The sequence below is a fragment of the Benincasa hispida genome, chromosome 11, assembly GCF_009727055.1.
Source record: "Benincasa hispida cultivar B227 chromosome 11, ASM972705v1, whole genome shotgun sequence".
Classification (NCBI taxonomy): Eukaryota; Viridiplantae; Streptophyta; class Magnoliopsida; order Cucurbitales; family Cucurbitaceae; genus Benincasa; species Benincasa hispida.
Window position 1 is genome coordinate 37,067,445 of NC_052359.1, and position 15,564 is coordinate 37,083,008.

Here is a 15,564-nt window from a genome sequence, read left to right on the forward strand (position 1 = left end):
TTCGCATTTTCATATGCGGTTTTCCTCCATTCTTGTAGCTCGACCAGTTGTATTTTTTGCGCTTTCCCTGCCTTCTTCAAATCAAAATTCAGCTTCTTGACTGCCCACAGTGCCTTATATTCCAGCTCCAAAGGCAAGTGACACGCCTTACTAAATACCAGCGCATAGGGGAACATACCTATGGATGTTTTAAATGCGGCCCAGTATTCCCACAACGCATCGTCAAGCTTTGTTGCCCAGTCTTTCGGTGAAGACTTTACTACCTTCTCAAGTATCAATTTAATTTCTCGATTGGACACTTCAGCTTGACCATTCATTTGCGGATGGTATGCGATGGCCACTTTGTGGAGGATATTGTACTTGCACAGCAGCTCCTTGATATTTTAATTGACAAAGTGTGATCCTTCATCACTTATGATGGCACAGGGAGTGCCAAAACACATGAAAATATTTCTTTTGAGAAACTGTGAGACTACTGCTGCATCACTTGCGGCGCATACTATTGTCTCTATCCACTTGAGACATAATCGACGGCCAATAAAATATAGTGCTTACCATGCGAAGGAGGGAATGACCCCATGAAATCAATTCCCCAGACGTCGAATAATTCTAACTTCAAGATAGTGTTCATTGGTATTGCATTCTTCCATGAAATGTTGTCGGTGGTTGACACCGATCACATTTCATTGCGTAGTCAGCAGCATCCTTAAATAATAAAGGCCAAAAGAATCCACTTTGCAAAACCTTGGCTGCAGTGCGTTGCCCTCCAAAGTGCCCACCATATGGTGAGTCATTGCACTGTGACAATATACGTTGTTGAGCAGCATTTGGTACGCATAGTCGAATGATTTGGTTTGCATCTCTTCTATACAGATTCGACTCATCCAAATAATAATGTTTACATTCATGCTTGAGCTTCTTCGGTTGATGCTAAGTGTAATCTTCAGGAAATTGTTCATAAACCAAATAATTAACGATGTCCGCATACAAAGGCAATTCTTATATGTGGAACAGCTGCTCATCCGGAAACACGACACTCATTTCAGATTCATTACGGTCAACCTTGAGATTTTCCAGTCTGGACAAGTGATCCGCAACTTGATTCTCTGTCCCCTTCCGATCAATTATCTCGATATCAAATTCTTGAAGGAGGAGAACCCATCTGATCAACCTCGGCTTTGCGTCTTTTTTTGTCATTAAATATTTGATTTTCGAGTGATCAGTGTGAATGAATACCTTGGTTCCCAACAGATATGCCCTGAATTTTTCCAACACAAAAATCACAGTCAGGAGTTCTTTCTCAGTGGTGGTATAATTTATTTAAGCAGGGTTTAGAGTTTTACTCGCATATGCGATGGGTTGCAAAATAGTTTTCTTCTTTTGCGCTAATGTAGCCCCTATCGCATACTCGCTTGCGTCACACATGATTTCAAATGGCATTGACTAATCCAACATAATTAGTACAGGCACGGTAATCAGGCATCTTTTAATACTCTGAATGCGTTGAGGCAATTGTTGTCAAACTCAATTTTTCGATCCCCCTCTAACAACGCACTCAGTGGTCGTGCAATCTTAGAAAAGTTCTTGACAAATTGTCTATAGAATCCAGCATGCACCAAGAAACTTCACACAACCTTCATACTAGTTGGAGATGAGAGTTTTTCAATTGCTTCAATCTTTTCTTTGTCCACCTCCAACCCTTCCCAAGAGACCTTGTGTCCCAACATTATACCCTCTTTCACCATGAAGTGACATTTTTCTCAGTTGAGCACCAAGTTTGTCTCTTCACATCTTTTCAGAATCTTCTCCAAGTTGGCTAAGCAGACTTCATAAGTGTTCTCATAAACTGAGAAATCATCTATAAATATTTCCATAGAATCCTTGAGATAATCTGAAAAAGATTGCCATCATGCACCTTTTGAACGTGCTAGGCACATTGCAGAAGCAAAATGGCATGCGGCGAAAAGCAAACGTCCCATATGGGTAGGTGAACGTGGTATTGTCTTGATTTTAGGAGCTATCATGATTTGATTATATCCGGCATACCCATCCAAAAAGCAATAAAAATCATTCCATACTAGTCTGTGTAGCATTTGATCAATGAATGGCAGAGGGAAGTGATCTTTCTTTGTGGCCGCATTTAACTTGCGGTAGTCCATGCATATACGCCATCTAGTGATGATCCTTTGAGATATTAATTCATTGTTCTCATTTGGGACTATCGTCATTCCACCCTTCTTTGGCACACATTGCACGGGGCTGACCCACATGCTACTATGGGATAGATAATGCCCGCATCCAACCACTTGATAATCTCTTTTTTGACGACCTCTTTCATCGCAGGGCTGAGTCTGCATTGATGTTCAATTGTTACTTTGTGGTCGTCCTCACGACGAATATGGTGCATACAGTACGCGGGGCTAATTCTTCTGATGTCAGCGAGCGTCCAGCCAATTGCTCGCACATGTTTCTTGAGAATGCTCATCAACACATTCTTTTGATCTTCGTTAAGCGCAGAGGAAATTATCACTGGAAGCTTCTCATTCTGTCCCAGAAATGCGTACTTCAAGTGGGTTGGTGGTTCCATGAGAGAAGGTTGCGTTGTTTTTCTTTCTTCTTTTAACTCTTCTTCTGGCGTTGCGATCATTTCTTCTTCTTTGTTTGTTTTTGCTACGATTGCATTGCAGGCAGCTACGGATGCATTTGCATCCTCTTCTTCACACTCTTCATCAGACTTTTCTTCTTCAATCAAATTCAGGTCATCATCAAAATCTTGCAGGTCTTCTTCATCCAAAAATTTCATGGCACAAATTATATTAAATTTTAGCTTCTGTCCATTTATACTCAAAGTGATTTCTCCCTTGTGCACATAAATTTGAGCACGACCCGTTGATAGAAAAGGTCGCCCCAAAATGATGGACACATCTTTGTCGACCTTATAGTCGAGAATGATGAAGTTAACTGACAAAATAAATTTATCAATCGTGATCAACAAATCCTTTACCCTACCTTTTGGATGAACCAGGGATCTGTCACCCAATTGGAGAGTCACTGATGTGGGCACAAGTTGCCCCATATTTAATTGTCTAAAAATTGACACCGGCATCACATTTATGCTGGCCCCCAAGTCACACAAGGCTTGCCCAATATAGACCTGTGGAGCAAGGAATAGTGAAGTTCCTAAGATCGCTCATCTTCGGTGGGATAATGGATTTAGAGCTTTGCGTTAATGCCACCTGGCAAATTTTCCAGTGCCTCTCTTCTTAGTTACCATGTCCTTCAGAAACTTGGCATAGGCAGATATTTCCTCAATCACTTCACTAAAAGGAATGTTAACATCTAATTGCTTTAACATAGATAAGAAGTGTTGGTACTGTACCTCTTCGTTTTTCTTCTTTCTTAGCCTCTGAGGAAAATGTGGTAACTGAACTTTCACAGTTCCCATTTTATTTTACTTTGAGGTCGACGTAACCTCAGGTTCCACTACTTCATTTTCTCTTTCTTCTTCTTGCGTTGCTGCAATCTCAGGCTCCGTTGCGATGGAAGTTGTTCTACTATGCTCCTTCTTTTCTCCCTCCACAATTTTTCCACTACACAATATCACAACCTGACATTGCTTCTTACCTGATCCCCTTAGGTTGCGTGGAAGATTGGTAGAACTTGGCAACGCCCCTTGCAGTCTACTTTTCATCTCACTTGCAATCTGGCCCATTTGCAATTCAAGGTTGCGGATGGATGTAGCCTTACTTTGAAGTACTGTCTCATTTTTCTCTATATATTGCTTCAATAGGCTCTCTAGAGAAGAGGATTGTAGTGGTTGTTGTGAGCTACTTGCTTGATTTCTCTGTTGACCATTGTTACGTTGGAAGAATCCTGGTGGTCTTTCTTTTTACGCCACAGATTGAAAATTTTGTTATTGATTCTTCCAAGCAAAATTGGGGTGGTTTCTCCACCCGGGGTTGTAAGTGTTTGAAAAGGGATTATTCTTTACAAAATATACAGATTGTGGATTTTGCGGGCAATCTTCCATCGCATGCCCATCACCACAAGTCGTACACCTTGCGGCGTTTTGACTTGTTGTGTTGATTTGCCCACCTTGCGGTGTTGGGCTACTAATCGCCATTCCTTGAATCAAATTCATCATTGCGGTCCTTTGGTTTTGTAATGAAACAATAGCACCGTTGTTTGCTTCAGAATCTTTAGTCTCAATCCATGGTTCTTAGAGAGGTGGTCCAGCATATTCTCACCTCATCGTAAGTTTTGTCAAGCAGACAAGGGTTGCCGCATTGGCAGCGGTCTGCAAAACGGGATTCAAACCGTGATAGAAAATTTCCATTTGAAGGCAGTCTGGTAGCCCATTATACGGACAATCCCGGACCAATCTTTTAAACCTCGCCCAAGCATCACTGAGCGATTAGTCCATATCTTGTTCAAAATTTGTAATAAGCTTCCTTCATCTTGCGTTCTAAGTAGGTGGAAAATACTTTTTCATGAATTTCTCCACTACCTGCTCCCAAGAAGTAATCTCTCCTGGTTCGAGCGAATAAGCCCATTTCCTAGCCTGATCACAGACAGAAAATGGGAACAACGTTAGTCGAACTTCTTCAGCATAGTTGTTCGGGAACACAAAAGTATTGCAGATTTCAATAAAACTTCGGAGGTGGGCGTGCGGATCCTTGCCATGCCTTCCTCCGAATTGACCTGCAGTCTGGATCATCTGCAACATCACTAGTTTCATCTCGAATCTACTTTCGTAGAGGGCAGGCCTCATGATTCTCGGAGAGAAATCAAAGAGGTTTGGCGATGCATAGTCCCTAATGGGCCTATTACGATCGTTTTCCAACAGAATCAGATTCGCCATGACATTGTTATCATTTGGTGCTCCACCTCTAAGCTGCTCTGTCATCTCTTCTTTGTCTGATTGTGGTTGTTGTTGGCGGTCTCGTAGTCTTCTTCAAAATGTTCTCTCGATCTCTGGGTCGTAGTTCGCCAAAGATTGAGAGTTCTGCAAAGAAATCACAAAAATTACCGTTAACAACTATTTTGCCGAAGTCCCTGGCAACGGCACCAAAAACTTGATGCATTATTTTATGTAATGGAAATATGGATGATATACGTTGATGGAATTATGTTGTGCACTCAAGTTTCCTCAGCAGAATTCAAGTGTAAATTCCTCTGAGTTTCCTGGTAAGTCTAGGGTCGAACACAAGGACTTGTGAAAATAGTTGTGTTGGTGATTTTTATGAAGATTTACGGTAACCAGTTAAATAAATAAATCGTTGGGTTTGTTGTTTGCGTTGATGAAAATAAATAATGAATGCAGCAGAGTTTGAAAAGAGTTGGTGAATGGGAAATACGATGAATATCCAGTGAACGGGTTGAGAAAAGTTTCGGCAAACACTCCATAGAATGTGTTCATGCTTTGCAATCATGCAACATGCATACAATAGTAAATCACTTCTCAGCATGAATGCTACGGCTTCTAAGGCTAGAACGCATGCGATAAATATGCGATAAGTCTATAGGGTTTACACATAAACCTCTATCTCTATTTATGTGATGACAACATGACATTCACATAAATATGCGACCACATAATATCATTCCCATTCCTAGGATGCATGCGATGCAAGTTGACAAACAGAGCTTATCTCTAAGTCCCTTTTATTTATGTAAGCCTAATCTTGCTCTTTCGAGTCTAGATTATAACCTAGCTCTCTTGAGACATTAGGTTCTTTCTTTGGATTCTCTCTCGAGTAACTCTAAAGGGTATTTTGCACAGCATAAAACAAGACAATCTTAAGCAATGAACTTCCTAGGTCATGTTAGCTTACTTCTTCTCAACCCATTCAACTAGTTTAGCTACTCATGCGTATTAAGAGAGTGAGCAGATGTAGAAATAGAACTTCCATTGAATAGATATAAGATGAAGTACAAAATAACAATGCAAGTATAGTAAAGAGCCTGGTAGCAATTTCTTGCTGCCAGGCATTTACACTGTTTCTACTCGTACTCTAAAGATATTCTCGCTCTCGCAAGAGTCTGCCCGCTCTCTGCTCTTACGCCCCAAGGTTCTCTCTCGAGTTTCCCTGAGCAATCTCCGGCACCACCACTCTTTTATTGCTCCGCCTTAAAAATGGAAGAAAACTATGAATAGAAGAAACTGGTTAACTCGTCAACCGATCAACCCCTTTTTTAAAGAATGCACTTGGTATTTATAGGGCATCAATGGTGAAAGGCGGCATCTCTCTCCTAGTTGTACAGATGGGATAACTTTAATTCCTGATTGACGAGTCGAATAATTATCACCGATAAAGCTGAATGTACTTCGTGACTATTATCGGCTGTGAACTTAATTTGAATCCGACTGTCATCAACTTTCTGTCTCATCGCTCTTAATTATCCTTTCACCCGGATGCGCCCATCATGTTGCGCTGACCAAGTTGTGGCGATTCTTCTTGGGCAAATGTTTGCAAGCAAAATCAACACAAAGCCTTGCGGTGAAGTTGCGCTCGACCAATGAATTCCTATGATGGCAATCTTTGCATTGTGTTAACGCATATTCTGTACAAAAATATAAAGATCAACTGTTCTAATGCGTTGGACGCATGCGACCACAATATTATAGATTTTATGCAAAATGAACACAATTTAACATATTTCATCAACGCAATCCTACATTGTTTAAGAACTTAGCACTATGACAACGTGCATGTCTGCCCATTATCACACATACATAAGGTGACCGCATACTACGATAACCTATCTCTAGGGTGCATGCGATGCATGTTAGCAAATAGAGCTTATCTCTAAGTCTTTATCTCTTGCTTATGCAGATCTAATCTTGCTTTCTCAAGTCTAGATTCTAACCTAGCTCTCTCAAGTCTTAGGTTCTTTCTTTAGACTCTCTCTTGAGTAGCTCTAAGGGGGTGATGGACGCAACATAAGACAAGATGATCGCATGCAATGAAGATCCTATGTCACGTTAGCTAAGTACTTCTCAACCCATTCGAGAGTTTTAGCTACTCATGCATATTTTAAAGAGAGTGAACAGATGTAGAAATGCAAGTTTCATTCTATATATGAAATTGAAGTACAGAATGACAATGTGAAATAAAGATAAAGAGCTTGGTAGAAATTTCTTGCTTCCCAAGGCTTTTACACTGTTCTTCTCTACTCTACTCAAAAGATATTCTTGCTCTCCCAAGAGTCGGCCCTCTCTCTGTTTTCCACACTCCCTGGCACTCTCTCGAGCTGACCAGGACGATCTTCTAGTATCTTCTCCCTTTTCTCGCTTCCGCCTTCAAAGTATAAGAAAACTAAGAACAAGGCTAACTATCGTCTATATGTTGGACTCTCTAAATTGAGCGAACTTCTTCAATGAAGGTGGCCTTTGGTATTTATAGAGCTTCAGGGTGAAAAGCTTTTTCTCTCATATGATTGCACTGATAGGATGACATTAATTCTTTGTCTAATGCGCCGAATAATTGTCATCGAAAAGTTGAGTGTACTTACAGTGTCGTTAACGGCTTCTCAACTTAATTCAGAATTGACCGTCATCAGTTTTCTGTCTTATCGTGATTTATTAAGCTTTCACCTTGATGTGTTGGCTTTATGCGGCCACATTCTTGAGCAGATTTTCGTGAGTACATATGATCGCATAGCCTTGCGATCGCAATCTTTTAATGCGCTCGGGCATTTATTTCTTTGGATCGCATTTCCACCTTGGGCCAACGCATTTTCTACACAAAATACATAAGTTAGCTATTTTAATGCGATGGACGCATGCGTTCGCAATGTTGTGAATTTAATGCTTTTGGACGCAATATTGTATATTTTTACCATCGCAATCTTGCATTGTTTTATATCTTTGCGTTGTAATAACGTGCATTTCTGCTTGTTAATAGACATGCGAGCGGGGGCATCCTATACAAAGAGTTTGTATAAGACCTGACCATGAAATGTTAACGTCTCGTTATATAACACCGTTTAGGACAAAGACTTCACTTCACTAGGATGACCATAGGTAACATGACCTTAACCCTAAGTGAGTTGGGAACTCCTGCCATTGAGGACGGTCCTTTGATTTGTATGGGTGCGAGTGGCCAGGTCACTGATTCAAACTACCATTTTGGGGATTCATCTGATTTGGGAGTTGGGAACTCAGCTACACAAGATGGAATTCACTTCTTCCCCGAGGCAAGGGGTAAGTAGATAGATAGCTCCCTTAAGAGTTGATTCCGGGGCTTGAATGATGTGGTGCCACACACCTTCTCTTGGCCCGAGAGGTGTTCACACATAGTTTGACTATGTTATATTGTTCATTAGAGGAATCGGTGTTACTTAAGGAGTGAGACGTAACTATAGGGACAAAATGGTAATTTGACCCAGTTATACTTACGAGCATCTGTAAAGGGTCATCGTACTTATGATTGGTTATAGCCGATGGACACAGAAATATATCTGTGGTAAGAAGAGTTCAGTTGTTGGTCTTTAGTGGAATGCCTGATAGTTAAATGATGGTGAATCTCGTGGCTAAAGAGTTTAGTCAGCTATTTACAGACCGTTGGAGCTTCGAGCCACAGGTTCATTAGGTTCTCTGGGTAGCTTGGATAAAGTCGAGAACCAGTGTTTGAGTTAATTTGAAATGTTTAAATTGACAAGAGAAAGTTCGATTACATATGATATAATTGGATTGGTTAATTATATATGATATAATTGGCTAAATGTATGAGATACATTATTTTGGAGGAAATTAGATATAAATATGATTTATATCAAGTAGAGGAGAAAATACTATAGTAGATATGTGATATCAAACTATAGGTTAAAAATATAATATGATTATATTTATTATAATTTTAATTGGTTAATTATATGATAATTAAACCCAAAAAAATCACGTTTGGAAGTGGGTTAGTAGGGCAGCGTCGGTTATTATAACCGATGAGATAAAAATGAAATTGTTTCATTTTGAATCAATTGTTCAATCGCCTGTCCAAAAGAAATAGAGAAGAGCGCATTGGTAGAATCCTAAGAGATTGCTTAAGCATTTCGAGAGCCTATACGATAGCTTCTTTCTGCCTAAACAATCATCTACCTCGCGCCTAAATGATTACACACTATTTCCTACACGACCGCATAGCTTTTCTAAACGATCGTATAGTGTGCCGAGTTTGCTAACCGATCGTATACCATTTCCTAAACGATCGTTCAGTAAAACCTACATGATCGTGTAACTTCTCCTAAACGATAAGCATTTTGTTATGTGATAGCATCTTTTTCCCTCTCACTTGCTTATCGCTACACAATCCATGTTTTCTCCTTCCTCTACAAAATTCACAAAAGACCACGCTTTGGGTTCTCACTCCGAGAATACCTGGGGCTCTTTTCTGGTGGTGTCGTCCCCGCGGCGTTCGTGTTCGTGTGGTTGTTCGTGCTGTGTTGTTGACGCTGCTGCTGGGCGTTGGTAGATCGCGTGGAGGGTTCCACTGCGCTAAGTTCCGAAGATTGAAGATTGTCTTCAACTGGTATGGCACTCTCTCCCTTGGTATATATTGTTTATAGCATGCCGTTAATTAAGATTTGTTTGCATAACTGTACGTATGAATGTATAATGTTGTATTTCGGTCACTATGAGATCAGAGCGATCTGAACGTGCTCATAGAACTCTTCAGTAAGAGATCCTTCAGTCACAGTATAAGGTGATGGGCAAGTCCATATTTCGACCCACTTTCAAATCGCTTAGGAACTTCCTGAGCCAAACTGCTTTCTTTGCTACTTCACAAGCAACTACATACTCAGCTTCCACAATGGATTCTGCAATATATTCGTGCTTGATAATATGCCACAGTACAGCTCTCCCGTTTATGGTAAACACTGATCTTGACGTAGATTTCTTAGAATCCTTGTCAGTTTTTAATCAGAGTCGGTGTATCCTATAAGGATCAAGTCTTTTGCTCCATACACCAGCTTATAATCCCTCTTTCTCCTAAGATACTTGAGGATGTTCTTAACCCAGTATAGTGGTCTAACCCTAGATTGGACTGATTATTCCCACTACATAACAAATGTTTGGCCTAGTGCAGAGCATAGCTATATTAAGCTGCCCACAACTAAGGCATAGAGAATACATCTCATATTCTCAACTTCTTGAGGTGTCTTAGGAAATTGTTACTTAATGTCAGTAAGGTACTCTACATCATTCCCAATGAGTAGAATCGTCCACATAAAGTACAAGAAAAGCTACTTTATCGTTGATGAATTTCTTGTAGATACAAGGTTTATCAACGTTTTGATCAAAACCAAAATATTTTATTGTTGTATCAAATCTAATGTTCCAAGATCTAAATGCCTGTTTCAACCCATAAATGAACTAATTCAGCTTGCAAACTTTTTGCTCCTGACCTCGAGCTATGAACCCTTCGGGCTGAGACATAAAGATATTCTCTTTAAGATTTCCATTCAGAAAAGCAATCTTGACATCCATTTGCCATATTTCATAGTCATAATATGTGGTTATGGACAAGAAAATTCTTATAGACTTAAGTATAGCAACAAAGGAAAAAATTTCCTCATAGTCAACCCTTTCCCTCTAGGTACAATCCTTTGCTATAAGTCTAGCTTTGAAGATCTATACCTTTCTAGCTACATCTCTCTTTCTTTTATAGATCCATTTGCACCCTATGGGTTTTACCCCTTCAGGTGGATCTACAAGATCCCATACTGATTTGGAGTACGTAGACTCTATTTTAAGGTCCATGGCTTTGACCCATTGGTTCTTGTCTATGTCTTTCCTTGCTTGTTTATAGGACAATGGATCTTCAAAACCATCATCTAGTATGACAACCTGAGTTTCAGTTAAACCTAAGTAACGGTTAGGTTGTATCACAACCATGCCACTGCATTGAGGCACTCTCAACGATTGAGAAGAACGAGACTGATCTGAAGTGTTGGCTTCTTTGTTAATTGTTGATAAAGGACCAACTGCATCAACAACCCTTATTGATGTTTTAGTAGCTTCACTTGATATTATTTTTCTCCATGGTTTATGATCTCTCATGTGGTCTTCCTCCAAAAAATGTAGCGTTTGTCGATACAACACCGTATTTTCTTGAGGGTCATAGAACAAACCTTAGAGTAACCAATAAATTGGCATAATCTTTAACGAGGTTCCAACTTCTTAAGATTTTTCACTAACACATGTGTAAGATAACCACAGATTCTGAAGTAACATAAACTTAGTTTACGGTCCCTTCATAACTGAAAGGTGTTTCAAAAACACTTTTAGAGGGAACATTGTTCAAAATGTGAACTACAGTCTTTACTGCATAGCCCCAAAACAAGTTAGGCAATTGAGCATAGTTCATCATAGAATGAACCATATCTAATAAGGTTCTATTTCTTCTTTTTGATACACCGTTCTTTTGAGGTGTACTAGGTGCTGAGAGTTGGGATTGAATTCCATATTCTATCATATAGTCCTGGAATTCTAAATCCATGTACTTTCACCCCGATCAGATCGAGGTGTTTTAATTGTTTTACCTCATAGGTTTTCAACTTCAGCCTTATACTCTTTGAACTTTTCTAATGCTTCGGACTTATGTTCCATTACATATAAGTAACCATACCTTGAATAATCATCCATGAAAAAAATGAAGTATTCCTAACCTTATCTAACCTTTACATTCGTTGGACCACAAATATCTGATGTATGAGATCTAAGGGCTCTTTGGCTCTATAATCTTTTCCACTAAAAGGTTTTTTTTAGTCATTTTTCCTTCGAGACAAAATTCACATGGAGGAAATGAATCATCTTCTAAATTTCTTAGAAGTCCATTCTTTACCAATCTTCCGATCATATCGAGATTTATGTGGCCTAATCTTAAATGTCAAAGATATATATCATTGTTACGTGGAGAAATTCCCCACCTTTTTGTTTGAGTATTAGTAGTTTTAAACATTTCATGATTCAAAAGTGCTTTTGATTTAGTTGGACTTAACACATATAAATTGTCTTTTAGTTTAGCTAAACAAATAGTCACACCATTTTTCATAATAAATATTTCATTTGAATTAAAAGAAACAGAGTATGATTGTTCAATTAAACAGGAAATAGAAACAAGGTTCCTCCTCATTTTGGGAACAACGTATAAGTTTTCAAAAAGCAAAAATCTTCTTCCAAAAAATAACTTAGCAGATCCCACTGCACGAGCTGAAATGGCATCTCCGTTTCAACCTTGAACATCATTTCACCCTTTTCGAGCTGCTGGAAGGAACTAATTCCTTGTAAAGAAGAACAAACGTGATTAGTGGCTCCTAAATCCAGTATCCAGTCATTATGGTCATTTCCCACTATACAAGTTTTCGGAACAAGTAAATCATATTTACCTTCTTTCTCTTTCTTCTTATCAACAAGGTACTTGGGGAAATTTCATTTCCAATGATCATCCACATTACAGTAGAAGTATTTGCCCTTGTCAGCCTTAGCTTTGCTTTTGCTTTTTCTAGCAGTGAGAGCCTTCCCCTTCCATCCTTTATTTTTCTGGATCTTTTTAGAACCAAAGGTCGAAGGAACAGACTTAGTCCAGAGGATGAACCCTTATAGAACTTTTTGGAATAAGGAAAATTTTCCACTCCTTCTACTTGTCCCCTACTTTTCATAAAGGACTCAAAAGTATGTAACTCGTTAGAAGGATAGTCAGATTGTATTATATTTTATTCATAACCACATTGCTACAGAATTGAAGAAAACTCTTCAGAAGAAATTCTAAAATAAAGAACACCTGACTCTGCTCATCGATGATCGCACCGATTATTTCAGCGACATTGAACTAGACTATTAGGTCGAGAACATGTTTTCTCATTGATTGGCTTTCTTTCATGCGTACGTTGTAAATGTACTTGAGGGCCTCGTGCCGAATTTGAATGGATGGTTGTCCAAACATCTCCTGGAGGGACTCCATGATCTGAAGTGCAGACATCATGGCCTCATGCTTCTTGGTAAGAATGTTAGATAGACTTGTCAAGATGTAGATTCGGGCCTTGTCATTGGCCTTCATCTAACGATCATAAGCATCCTTCAACGCTTGAGACTCATTTCAAGTAGGGACTGGAGGACATTCCTCCGTCAAGATAAACTGAAGATCATCAATAACGAGAATCATACTCAGGTTAGATTTTCATGATGCAAAATTTTCATCGGTTAATTTTTCATTTTTAAGCAAAGATATGATTGTGAAGACATGCTAAAACATACAACAATTAATTGACCTTAGTAGTTATATTTTTCATAACTCATTACTTAATAATCTATACAATTTAGCAAAAGCATATGTAATCATAGAACCCTAATTAAACTATTGATTTTTGTTTTCGCAATGATAATTAAGAGGTTTAGAGCAACAACCACCAAAGGATGATCAACTACTCCTTCCCTAAATTGAGTCATTCTCAATCAATTACTAACTCCAGAATAACTCTTATTCTTATATTCTTTTAGCTACCATTGTTCGGTCAAGGTTTCATTAACTAAACCCGTAATTGTGACCGTCCCATTTCAGATCTCAGAGGTACACTTCAATAGGCTACCAAATAGAAAGAAAATTGTTGAAGATTAATCTAAGAAATTCTATTCATTGCTGGAGTTTGCGTTACTCCGACCCCTATGATTAAGCCCTCCAAAAGGAATGGTCGCTCCATGATGACAACAAGCGGACCATAAGAATCTCACAGTGCAACCTAATGGAGGAGACTATAGGATACGTTGATATGTGTCCCTTTCCTACTTACTATGAACACTTTCCCTATTCACCTTGTTATTGACCCAAATAAACACTTTCCGAAGGGAGGCCGAACCTAAGGTGACACTAAGCTGAGCATGAATCTCCCGGTGTGAGCTCTTAGGGACGTGAGAGCTGAAATTTTATATATCACATATACCAATATCCTCCCACTAAAGTATTTTAATATTTTTAGGATTTTATTATACTTAGTTAAAACCTGACAAATGAATTTATCTAAGTCCCTATAAATTTGCTCAATATAACATTTATATTGAATAATTTAACAATACTTGATTTCATTTATTAAACTCTTTTGATAAATAATTATTTATTGCATGCTTAAAAAAATTTACCCAATTCACCTTCCAGGTTGGTTCCTAGGTGGAAGTGTTCTGTTTCCGTCAACTTAAATATCCCCTCCTAGACATATCCTTCCTTAGACAAAGGTCCCTTATAGACAATTGTTTTATAAATTTTAATCCTATTAAAACAAATTAAAAAGATAACTTATTCCTAATCCCATTAGAAAAAATATAAGTCTAGCTTGATTAATTTTAAATTATTTAAATTAATTTAGACCTATGTTTGTATGCAACTCTTGATTATAAATTTAACTATAACTTGCATCTAAAGACATCAATTAAATACAACAATTATATTTATCTAAGTAATGTCACGCTCAATGCAAATTCAATTTTCATTTGATAAATATTACAATTTTATAAATCATTGATAAAAAAAACAAGCCTTCACATATATCATTCCATTATTTATTATAACAATTTTAATATATAGCATGATACATGGACATGCTTAGGTTAATCATACATCACTAACATAACACTTATATCATGATGCATGAGCAAGCTAATTTAATCATGCATCTACAAAATATAACCTTTTATATTTATTTATGATGCATGTACATGTTTATCCTAAGGTGGATAATTTTTAATCTATATGACATACAATATGCAATATGAATTCAAATATTAATTAAAACATTCATCCAATGCATAATTAAATTAATTTAAACAGCAAAATTGGACCGATTTTGGAATCTTAATGCAAAATTAATTGATTGAATTAATATAACTATTATATTAATTTAATTAATTAATAATAAATTAAATAATACAAAGGAATTAGGAAAAAAAATAGCTGCAGCCGAAGTCCTTGCTTGTGCTGCCTGCACTCCGTCAAACCTCGGAGCGTTGCAACGATGAGGGCAACATATGCAATGTTGCTACTACTCCACGATGTGTCGGCCTTTTAGTGTTGCAATGTTGTGATAGCAGCGTCGCGACGCTGAACAGTAGAATGCACATGTTCTGCACATTTTCGGCTCTAAACTTGCTCCTAACACCTCCGTTTCTTCCTAATCTCTTCAACAACCGTTACTTCTTCGATCGACATGGACTTACAGACTCGAAAAAAGAATTAAATTACCCAAAGATAAAACAACAGACCCTTACACTTTAATCAAATTAAAAGTAATCTATGTGTCAAAATTAAAAACATCCAATCTTGCAAACCGACATTCAAACATTCCAAATGCAAATAATAAACCTGCCTCTAAACTGATTTTGTTTCGTAAAATACGAAGAACGTGGATGCAAGAAATTGACTTTGATACCAATTGAAGGGATCGGATCCCGTAGCGAAAGCGTTTGTGTGAGAATCCCTTGCATCCCACAATTCGATTTTTACGTAACAAATTCAGTATACTAAAACATAATATAAACATGTAAATTAGCATGCTTTGGGAAAAGATTATAAC